Source organism: Arachis hypogaea, chromosome 2 (assembly GCF_003086295.3).
Source record: "Arachis hypogaea cultivar Tifrunner chromosome 2, arahy.Tifrunner.gnm2.J5K5, whole genome shotgun sequence".
In the NCBI taxonomy this organism is placed as follows: domain Eukaryota; kingdom Viridiplantae; phylum Streptophyta; class Magnoliopsida; order Fabales; family Fabaceae; genus Arachis; species Arachis hypogaea.
The window spans coordinates 96,884,435-96,896,988 of NC_092037.1; the positions used below are offsets into that span (position 1 = coordinate 96,884,435).

General features: G+C 35.2%; 1 protein-coding gene across 2 annotated transcripts in view; it reads left to right on the forward strand.

Annotated features, from left to right (window-relative positions):
* The first annotated feature begins 286 nt into the window (after positions 1–286).
* LOC112754411 (uncharacterized) overlaps positions 287–12,554 on the forward strand; it is a 43,272-nt gene continuing 31,004 nt past the window's right edge. For both annotated transcript variants that reach the window (XM_072221563.1, XM_029293170.2), the window contains exon 1: positions 287–433. The gene's annotated coding sequence lies outside the window, so the exon portion shown is untranslated. The remainder of the gene's footprint in view (positions 434–12,554) is intronic.

The following is a 12,554-nucleotide window of genomic DNA, read 5'->3' on the forward strand; positions in this document are numbered from 1 at the left end:
TAATTATTAATATAAATATATATTAAAAAATAAATTATATATAAATATAAATATATAATAATTAATTTTAATACACAAATAATTTTTTTTTTATAAATTTATACTAACAAAATGTCAAGATTAGAAAACATCAATAATTGAAAAGAAGAAAAATCAAAGACATATTATATATATATATATACTATCAAATATATACGAACAAAATGTTAAGATTAAAAAATATCGATAATTGAAAAGAAGGAAAATCAAGGACATTTATATACACGAACATCTAGCACGCTTCTTTGTATATCCTTCATCTATGTATGAGTTTTTGCAGAACAAGAGTTTCGAATGGAGAAATTCAAGAACATATGAACAGGTCACGCATTTGGACAAAAAAAACTGTAGAAGTGCAGTTGGTTGCTCATCATGATATCGTCTAAGGACTAAGGTAAGATCCATTTTTATTGTAGAATTGCAGTTGGTTGCATATTTATTGCATATAAATTTTATGATATTAAAAAAATATAAAAGATTTCATTATTTGTAATTTAAAATTAAATATTTAGGATGGTCTTAATTTTTTAAAATTCTTTTGTCTTGAATGAGCAGCATATATAAACACTTATGCTTGGGTACCAAGCTTTGTGTTTTCTTCTCTCTTTTATTTCATCTTTTATTTATTTTTTTATTTTGATAAAACAAAATGGTCGTTGTTTCGTTGGTTCAACTAATTAAAATGGTTGAGAATTGAAACAGAAATGTTAAAACTTTGTTTGATTTCAAATTTACATGTCAAATATGGGGTTATATAGAAAATGTTAAGTAACTTGGATATCATTTCATAATTATAAAAATATTTTAAAATACCTCTTAAAAAATAGGAAATCTTAAAATGGATTTGAAAATATTGAGGTTTATTTTTTATTTTTATAATAGACTCAATAATTATATGTATATATTGCATAATTTTTTCCGTCAATGTAAATGTATATGTTTAATATAACTTATTTGAGTCTCAAAACTATGTCTAGGGTTGATAGTTGATACCACTGTTTACTTTGTCTTCGATGGCACTGGTTTGTCTTGTTTCTTTTGTTCAATTTTCCCTTTTTGTTTCTTTGAAAATTCTCGGACTTGTTTTCATGTTTTTTGTTCTTTGTGCTTTGGAATTTTGAATTAAAAAGGAGTTTGAGTTATTTTGTTTTATTTTTTAGGTTGTTTGGATATTGATATGTTCTAAGGTTTTTTCATTTTTGGGACATGTTGCGAAGCCTTCATTTCAAATTTGAGTCTATGGTGGTGTATTATTGAATGGCCTCGGATTCCTAAAGCATTGATTACGCCTTAACCTATTTTCCCTTGCATCAAAACTATTCATTTTTGCATTACGGATTGTTCGTAGTACGATTTGGATCGGTTTGAATAAAAAATTTATCTGATTCGAATACTAATTTATTTGTGATGTAGTTTGGATTGAATTTTCTTTTTTTTAAAAAATCCAATCCAATTTCAAACAGTTTGAATTGAATTTGATTTACAGTTTTATAAATTAAAAAAATATATACTTAATAAATTTTAACATTAAATTTTAAATAACTAATAATGGTATAACAAATCTTAATATATTAAAAAATCAATAATAACAAATGACACAATTTATTTTTAGGAATAGAGATGAGAGAGATGAGAGAGATGAGAGAGAGAGAGAGAGAATAGAGAGAGTTGGGGTGGGAAACACAGTGAGGGGTAGTTTTAGGAATCCGTTCAAAGATCCTAGAGTTTGGAATCGAGAAGAGTATCATCGATTGGAGACGGAGTCTTTTTCGATTTTCTTGGATAACCTTCCAGAGGACATTTCTAAGAGAGAACTGTTCGAACTGTTCAGTTGGACTGGACGCATAAACGACATTTACCTAGCTCGGAAGCAAAAGAATGGTAGTTTGTACATCTTTGCGTTCATACGGTACACTACGAGGGGAGGAGCTTTGAAGGCCATAACAGAGATGAATCGTATGAGACTGAGAGGTAAGATTGTGTTTGTTGGAGAAGCAAAATACAGGAGAATGTCGGTTGCTAATGACACGAAGAAGATACAGGCAGAAGGTATCATTCGAAAAGAATTTGTTCGCCAGCCGCAAAGGGAGCATAAGGATAATCCGGCTGTCCAAGCTAGTAGTTCTAAGAATGTGGGAAAAGATAAGAAGATCATGGATCAACATGGGAATGAGGTAACAAAGACTCTAGAAGTGGCTGTGGTGAAGGAAAATTTGAACTGGTTGCAGAGAAGTCTAGTCGGTGGAACAACAACAGCCATTGACTTTAGGTCTCTACAGGATTTGGTTGCTAAGAACTTTCCGCAGGTCACTCAGGTACGAGAATTGGGAGCTTATAAGGCTTTGCTGACATTCGACAGTCTTTTGAATGCTGAAGAAACATACACGTTCAAAATGAATAGTCTTCTGAAATATTTCCATAACGTATGGAGGTGGGATGAATCGGAGAAAAGTGAATCTAGAAGAGTCTGGCTAGAGTGCTTCGGAGTCCCACTACATGTTTGGACAGTGGATACATTCAAGAAGATCGGTGGCCAATGGGGGAAAGCGGTTGGGTGTGATAAAGGAACGGAATCGTGCCTCCTTTAGTGTCGGCCGCGTACTAATTGATACTTGTGTTATGGGTGTGATCAATGACTGGGTTCATATCACGGTAGGCACCAGTGGATTCGACGTCCTGGTAAAAGAGGTGGGACAAGAAATTTACAGCTCGCAATATGCTTCGGAAAAAATACCGGATAAAGATATAGTTTGCGCTCCCCAAAATAACGAAGCGTTTAGACTCTCTGAGGCTGATGCTACAATGTCGGATGCTTCTACAAGTTTGATAGGCTACGAAGATCAGGCAGCGGTAGCAGTTACAGAAAGGGTAGGACGGGAGGTTGAAGATGAGGGCAGAGTAGTAATTTCAGAGACAATTTTAAACGAATGGAATTATGACCACTTAAAGCGCAATCAAATAATTCCGGTAACGAATCAGCAAATTTATGGTCATATTGATGGCTTGACAGATTCTGGGGGATTGGGAGGTAATTATGAAACAGATTCGGAAATCACAATTCCGTGGAGCTATCCATGTGTTCATGATGGGCTGCTAAGAGATAAACCCAAGGATATTTGTATGAGACTTCCTGAATGGGCCACCAATGCCAATAAAAACAAAAATTGTGTGCTGGGCCAAGGTGGGCCGTGTCCATTTGCACAAGGGAAGTGTGGCACTGGTGCATGCTGGCATGGGCTGGACCATGGTGCCATGGGTCGGGTCAGGGGCAGCCTGACCCAAGGAGTGAGATCTGGTGCAGGCAGTCCTTCTGCGCCGTCAGGGAGACCAAACGGGGTGGAGATCCACGGAAGCGACTTCGGGAAGGGAGAAGGAGGGCATTACACAGCCATTAACGCCACAGGCGATGAAGCACAGCGCCAAGTGTGTAGGTCGGTTGAGGTCGACCCGGAGCAGTGCGATGGCCCCATGTGCGATGAAGAAGAAGCTCGCGTCGACTCCATCGGTGGACACAGCTTGCGGCGGAGTCTGACTGATGGTGGTGTAACCACGATGCTCCCTGGTTGTGCGACGAGCACGGGCGGCGCTGCTGGAGAACGGAAGACCGCAGGGGTATTGGGTTCGGTGATGATAAGGGGCTGCAGATTGGAAAACCGAATTGAAAGGCTGGAAGGAGCTGTGACGCTGTTGGAGGAAGTTCAAGAGGCTAATGACATGGACAGACAAGCAATTGGTGGTGGTTGTGCAGAGTTAACGGAGGCAGGCCCAGGGTTGGAATCGGTTTGTGCTAGGAATTCTCCGGTGCAGAACGTGGAGGAAGGACATGGTGACAGAGGCAACGAGGAAAGGGAACAAGGACAGGCCAACGAAGACGAAGATAGTAGTAATGAGTATGTAAACCTGGATGAACAAATGCTGGAGAACCGGAAGACATGGGAGCTAGCGGAAGAATCCGGAGCAATGCTGCTCAATGAAGATGATGACATCATGCGGATTCTCCAAGAACAGAATGAAGAGATTGCTAGAAAAAGGAGACTGGCAAAACAGAAGGCTAAAGCTAGACGGAGCAGACCCAAAAAACTCAAAAAGGTGTGTAATAATATTTTAAAATGATTATTAGCTCATGGAATATTAGGGGGTTAAGGGGTGATGGGAAGTTAAGGATGGTGAAAGAACTTAAGAGGAAGTATAGGTTGGATATGCTAGGGTTGGTTGAGACTAAACGACAGCTAGTAACAAGGTTTGATGTTGTGAAAATATGGGGAAACGGTTGTGTGGGATGGGAGTATGTGGAGTCCGTGGGTGCATCTGGCGGGTTGTTATTAATGTGGGATGATGGGTTCTTTAAAATGAGAAATTGCTATAAAAGTGAGCGATGGCTATGTGTTGAAGGGGTCCTGTCAGAGAATAATATTAATTGTACTTTTTTCTTGGTTTATGGTGCTCACACTAGAGGTGAGAAACTTGCTGTGTGGGAGGAGATGAGTTACATGGCTGGTTTATGCCCAGACGCCTGTTGTTTTTTTGGAGACTTTAATGAGATTGGACAGGTGGAAGAAAGGCGAGGATTAGAAAGCTTACCTTTGTCGGCACATGACTACAAGAATTGGGTGCATGACATGGGCTTGGTGGACCTACCGATCTCTGACCGTAAGTTTACATGGTTCAGGGGACAGTCTTGCAGCCGTATTGACAGAGCTTTGGTTAGTTTGGAATGGCTTGAGGCATTTTCGGAGACTCGCTTGAGAGGTGGTCCTCGGGGTTTGTCAGATTATTGCCCTATCATAGTGGAAGAGAAGAGGCTGAGAGACGGTGCGAGGCCATTCAGAAGTCTGGATTCGTGGTTTACTCATGAAGGATTTTTAAGGTTGGTCAAGGAGGAATGGAGAGGGTTAGGAGAGATACCATTCACCGATAAACTAAGGGCGTTGACGGTTCCTTTGGGGAGATGGCATAGAGAAGTTTTTGGTGATATGGACAAGAAAATTTTGAGATTTGAGGAAGAGATTCAGAAGATTGATGACATGGTCGGCAATGGGAGCTATGATGGGACAGTGGAAGCAAGACGGAAGGCGCTAGTTACTTGTTGTGAGAAATGGTATGTGAGGAAAGAACTCCATTGGAAGCAAATGTCAAGGTCGAGGCATACGAGGGACATGGATAAAAATACGAGGTACTTCCACAACTTAGCTTCTACTAGGCGGAGAAATAACAGGATTGATTCTTTACTTATTAATGGTAGAATGATAAGGAATCAAGCCAGAATTAAGCTTGCCATAAGGGAGTTTTATAAAGACTTATATCATCAAGAGAGGTCTCCTGAGATGGGGTTCAGAGATGGGCTGGTGGAAAGGATAAGCGAGGAGGATTCTATTGCTTTAGAGATGCTACCGTCACCTGAGGAGGTTAAAGAGGCAGTGTGGGATTGTGAATCGTCTAAGGCTCCAGGATGTGATGGATACAACATGAATTTCATAAAGAAGTGTTGGTCTGATATAGGTTCGGATTTCACGACAGCGGTTCTGGCATTTTTCCAATCTTCAAGGTTGCCGCCTGATGTTAATGTCACGTGGGTGGCGTTGGCCCCCAAGTTTACTGGTGCTAAGGAAATCAAAGATCTGCGTCCGATTAGCATGGTGGGGTGTGTTTACAAGGTAATTTCGAAGATGCTGGTTCGGAGAATGAGAGGTGTGATGCCAGGTTTAGTAGGTGATACACAGAGTGATTTTGTGAAGGGTCGGAAGATTTATGATGGGGCTCTAACCGCATGTGAAACGGTTCAGTGGATCAAACAGAGGAAGAAGGAAGCGGTAGTAATAAAGCTTGATTTCCAGAAAGCATATGACAGAGTCAAGTGGAGTTTTGTAGGCCTTGTATTACAGAAGATGGGCTTTGGTCGAAGATGGAGGGGGTGGGTTATGGAGTGTGTAAGCACATCCTCTATGTCAGTTCTGATAAATGGCTCGCCATCCAAGCCTTTTAAGATGGAGAGGGGCCTGCGGCAAGGGGATCCTCTGTCCCCTTTTCTCTTCGTACTTGTGGTTCATGTCCTACATAGGATGATTGGAGAGGCTGTGAGAAACGGTCGCATATCGCCGTTATTGGTTGGGAGAGATCATATTGAACTGTCGCATCTACAGTTTGCAGATGATACTGTCTTATTTTGCCCTCCTGAGGAAGAGACAATCAAGAACTACAAAAGGTTGCTTCGGTGCTTTCAGTTGATGTCAGGTCTAAGTATCAACTTTGATAAATCAATCTTAATTCCTGTTAACTGTGATGAGGAGTGGGTACAACGTATGTGCAGAGTGTTGGGTTGCAAGCAAGCCAATCTACCAGTTAAATATCTGGGCATCTTGTTAGGAGCAAACCCAAGGTTGGTTAAGACGTGGAAGCCTGTAATAGACAAGGTGGAGGAGAAGCTTAGCCTCTGGAAGGCCAAGATCCTCAATAAGGCCGGTAAGTTGGTACTTATTAAAGCTGTGTTAAATAGTCTACCGGTTTATTATTTGAGCCTGTATAAGATGCCGAAGGCTGTTGCAGAGAAATTAATTTCCTTGCAAAGGAGATTTCTATGGAGTAAAGAGGATGGAAAGAGTGGTATGGCATTGGTTAAATGGGAAGTGGTTCAGGCTCCTAAAAAGCTGGGCGGATTGGGGGTTGGGGATGCCATGATTCGGAACTCAGCCCTTCTGTTTAAATGGTGATGGAGGTTCTCTAGGGAGGAGTGTCCGTTGTGGAAGAAGGTTGTCTGTTCCTGTAACAACCTGAATCCAAATGAGCTCCTATCATCCCAAGAGCTACCTATCCGAGGAGGCCCGTGGAAGGATATTTGTCAGCTACAGTTTAAGAATCAAGAAGTCAGGCAGAAGATGATTACTGAGTTGTCCATGGAGGTGGGTGACGGAAGACAAACTCGGTTCTGGGAGGATGTCTGGATTCAGGGAGGTTCTTTGAAAGACCGCTTTCCAAGGCTCTTCTCAGTTTCAAACCAAACAGGGTCAATGATAGGGGATTGTGGGTTTTGGGATGGGTTAGCTTGGATTTGGAATTTTCAGTGGAGGAGAGAATTATTTCAATGAGAATTGGATTTAGTGAACCAGCTTCACCACACTCTGAGGCTGGTTAAACTTGATCCTGGAAGAGAGGATAGAATTGTATGGAAGTATGATAAACAAGGAATTTTTTCTACTAACTCATTTGTGCAGGTGTTGCAGGTGGAAATAGCCCCGGAGGATATATCAAGCTACAGTTTTACAAGGACCATTTGGAAAGGCCTTGTCCCACCCAGAGTAGAGTTGTTTATCTGGTTTGTCCTGATTGGCAGAGTCAACACCAAGGAGAGGCTGAGTCGACTTGGAGTCATACACCAAGGAGATAATTTATGTGTTTTATGTAACAATGGTGTGGAATATGGCCACCATATATTTCTTGGTTGCAGTTTTTCTTGGCAGGTATGGTGTGCTTGGTTATCATATGTTGGAATGCAATGGGTGTGTCCAGGTGCAGTAAAGGAGCACTTTCAAAGTTGGACTGAGAACTCAAAAACAAAACAAGAGTGCAAGCGATGGATGGTGTGCTTCTGTGCGATCATTTGGAACATATGGCTGGAACGCAACCGGAGGATTTTTCAGAACAAAGGGAAAGGGGTTGAAGAGATTATCAACTTATCCTTTCTGAATTATAAGGAGTGGCTAGGTGCTGACCCTTTCTGTTGTTGATGGCAATGCCGGAGATGACAAAGGGATTTCTATGTTGGCTTTTATTCTGGTCTTTTGCTTTGCTTTGCTTTTTCCTTGATACATTCCTTGCTCCACTTGTTGTGTTGAGCTTCTCATTCAAAAAAAAAATTAAAAAATCAATAATAACATAATAATAGAAATAAAATTATAGATTAGTTAAAATAAATAAATAAATAAATTTTGAATATAAAATATTTATAATATAAAAATATATAACAAATTAAATATATTATAAGTAAAATTGTAAATATAATAATAAAATAATAATATGATATCACATTGTGTGGTTTAGATTGAATTGGATTGAATTTCGCATGGATCGATTTTAAAAAATAGATCCAAAATTTGATCCAATCTATACAGTTTGTAGAATTCAATCAGATCCAAATTAATGTGGTTTTAATCTATTTTGAGTTTAAATTTAATTAAATAAATAATTTAATTTGAATCAATTTAGATTTAAATATCTCTATTTTACATATAAATTGTAAAAAATAAATGTAACTAATCGTTCTGAAAAATGAAGCAACCTAATCTGATCAACATTTAACTCTTTGAAATTAATTCGGCCTGGGTCAGCTATCCTATGTATGAAAGCAAAAATATAAAACCCAGTACCCTTTGAACAGGACAAAAATAGATACGGCCTCAAATTCATTTATTTATTAATTGTTTTTGCTCAACTAGTAAATTTGTTTATTATTTATTTGAAAGTTACAAAAATTATAAAAAATGACTTTGATGCGTCAGCTACAATATTCAAGGAAAAGATGCCCCGGGCAATAGTAGTGTTTCCTTGTCAAATATATCAATTATCAATTATTTTTATAATTACATTAAAATTAATCATAAAAATTTAAAATTAATTATTAATATAAAATATATTAAAAAAAATTATATATATTTATATATAAATATATAATAATTAATTTTAATATACAAGTAATATTTTTACAAATTTATACTAACAAAATGTCAAGATTAGAAAATACCAATAATTGAAAAGAAGGAAAATCAAAGACATACACGCCCCCGCACACACATATATATAGTACGAACAAAATGTTAAAATTAAAAAATATCGATAATTGAAAAGAAGAAAAATCAAGGACATTTATATACGGGAACATCTAGTAGGCTTCTTTGTATATCCTTCAACTGTTTCACGCAAATAAATAGAGAGTTCGAAAGTAATAATGCATAGCTTATAGTCTTGTATATGTTAAAAGTTGGGTAAAAAACACAAATAAACCAATGGAGGATAGTTATTACATGAATAAGTCAAATTGAAAATTAATTCACGAATGAGTCAAAGCATACTTATATGTAATTCGAACCTATTTGGTTTGAACTCCAATTGTATATAAATCGAACCTATTTGGTTCGAATTAGACACACATCATTCAAACCTAAGTGGTTCGAATTACACACGAATTGGGCTATCACATAATTCGAACCTAATTAGTTCGAATTACTAAGAAATAAGTGTGAATATGTTACGTGCATGAGATTGTAGTTGAAATGAAACAAATTTAAAATGTTGTAATTTAAGATATTGTATAACTGAAAATTGGAATTAAATTAAAAATACACTTTATATATGCAACTTGAGGATATTTAATTTTATTGTTAAATTTTATTTTATTTAACTTTATTTAATTTTAATTTTATTTTATTATGATTTAATTTTCTTTAATTAAATTGAAATAAGGATAAAATTAACACAAAATAAAATGTTGAAAGTAAATCTAAACGAAATGAAATTTAACATTAAAAAATTGAGACAATTAAAGATATAAAGTATATTTTTCTCTTACAAAATTTGTAAACCAATTATTTAAAAAAAGTTAAAAAGAATTTGATTTTAGAAATATTTTTTAACAACGCAGAAAATTAAAACTAAACAGAGACTAATATATTTAAAAAAAAAAGCCTAATTTTTTATTACAATAAGTGATAAGTAAAGTACAAGTTATATTAGAAATAAGAAGAGTACACTAACTATAACTTAGAGAAGTTTAGAATTGGTCTTAAAGATATTTTTTATAAACTTTATATAATAAATAATTTTTTCGTATATATTACACCATTTTAAATTTGTTCCATTTCAATAAATATATAATTTATTACAAATATTTTTTAATGTCAATAAAAAATTTGATTTTTATCTTTTACGGGTATATTTCTTTAGCTCATCGCTATTTCTAGAGATTATATAGTTAAATATTGGAATTAAATTAAAAATACACTTTATATATGCAATTTGAATATTATTTTAATTTTATTCTTAAAATTTATTTTATTTAACTTTATTTAATTTTAATTTTATTTTATTAGAATTTAACGTTCTTTAATTAAATTGAAGTAAGGATAAATTTAACACAAAATAAAATGTAAAAGTAAATTGAAACGAAATGAAATTTAAGATTAAAAAACTAAGACAATTAAAGATATAAAGTATATTTTTTTCTTAAAAAATTTGTAATCAAATTATTAAAAAAAAATAAAAAGAATTTGATTTTTTAACGAGGCATACAATTAAACCCAAGCAGATACTAATATATTTAAAAAAAAAAGACTTTTTTTACAATAAATAATAAATAAAATATAAGTAATCTTAGAAATTAAAAGAGTACATTAATTATAATTTAAAAAAGTTTAGAATTAATTTTAAAGATATTTTTTATAAACTTTATACAATAAATAATTTTTCTGTATATATGTTACAACATTTTAAATTTGTTTCATTTCAACTACAATCACATGCACGTAACATATTCACACTTATTCCTTAGTAATTCGAACCAATTAGGTTCGAATTATGTGTGTCTAGTTCGAACCAAATAGGTTCGATTTATATGCAATTGGAGTTCGAACCAAATAGGTTCGAATTACATATAAGTATGCTTTGGCTCATTCGTGAATCAATTTTCAATTTGGCTTATTCATGTAATAACTATTCTCCATTGGTTTATTTGTATTTTTTATCCTTAAAAGTTAAAGTTTTTTAACAGAAATTTTGTTTAACCCATTTCATCTATGTATGAGTTTTTGGGATTTTGAGCATGCTAAGACAGTACATGGGGAGATTATTCAATACTAACTAAATCATTATCAGTTTTCCCACTTTTGATAAGTACTTTCGATCTTTTTTCTACCCTCTTAATCACTGGTTTCAATATCTCCAGCCTTCTAGGATTTGAACGCAAGGGTATGTCTAGGTAACAGATAGGCAATTTAACTTTATTGGCTTATTGCACTCCAGAATATTACATGCCTTTTCAATATCTTCATCTCTACAATTCATGCCAATAATTGCCAATTCTACAGGATTTTGAGCTGATGTCAATTTAACCTGTTTAAGAAGTTCACCAGTAGCAAAGAAACTATAAATGACTTCACTAAAATTTCTCCCAATGATATATCCTGTTACCGATCCGGCCCACGGATCCTACACCCAGAACGGTCCCGAACTTGGTTACCAGGGTCCGACCTCCTTCGCCCTTCCAGAAGGCCCGCAACCAGCCTACTAGAGTTCCTAACCAACTTTCGAATTCAAACGTCTCCCTTATTTTAGCCAAATAAGATAAGATAAGATAATTCACCATCATCTATAAATATAGGACTCAGGTCCCTCCAGATATTCATTCATTCCTCATACCTTTTATCTCTTAGATCCATTCTGACTTGAGCGTCGAAGTGTCTTTGCAAGTACCACCCCCATTGCTCCAGTCAAGTGATCCGACATCTGCCTCAACCCGCAAGTTATCGATCCATCTCTCAACCCGTACATATCCCATATCTTTCTAATACATTTGAAATTGAAGTTGTCTTTCTTAATTTCTTCCTATTTCAGCATTCTTCCTACCCATTCCTCATCAGATCTCTCTAAAGAAGCAACAAGAGATTTATCAAACGCAAGATGCACATTGTCTTCCTCAAAGAATAATCTTCTATAAAAATTCCTTACAATTCCATCATCCTTCTTAGCCCTTATTGCATGTCTCATTTACCTTTACTTCCTCCGTGACCTTCTTTTTTTTTATAATGTTCGTGATTGCACGGAAAAATTTCATACTTCTATCTATTTGCATACTAAATTTTGACCTCGACAATTGTTTCCACTTGTTTCTATCTTGGCAATAGCTTTTAGCGCCCAACTCCTATCTTATTCGTTATGGATCTCTACTTCAATTTTTTTTAATGCCCAAAATTTTCTTATTCCATACCCTCAGTGGTTTCTTCAGACTTTTTAGCTTATCTATGATATTTATGGGTTTGTTTGGGTGAGCTTAAAAAAAAAGATCTTTTTTCGAGTTATCTTTTCTTAAAAGATCTTATAGAAAAGTAAAAGTAATTTTATGTTTGGGTATCTCTTGTAAAAAGATCTTTTTATCTATCAATTATGTTTTGATATAACAATATAAAAGTACTTTTTTGTTTGTTTATTACATAAAAAATATTTTTTTAAAAAAAACAAAAGATCTTTTAAAAAAAGATATAAATCACAGCTTCTCAAAAAAATGTTTTTTTAATTTTTCTAGTGCTTTTACTTTTACTATTTGAAATTTGCCAAACACGCTAAAAAATAAAAAAAGATCTTTTTTTATTAAAATAAGATCTTTTTTTATCAAAATAATGGCGCCCAAATAAGCACTTAGACCCTCAAGTTTTTCCCATTTCTGACCATATTGATAAAGTTTTTGTGTGATAGCTAAACATCCAATATTCTAAACGGATTTGGACCCCCCAATGCGCCCCTTCCAAGTAACT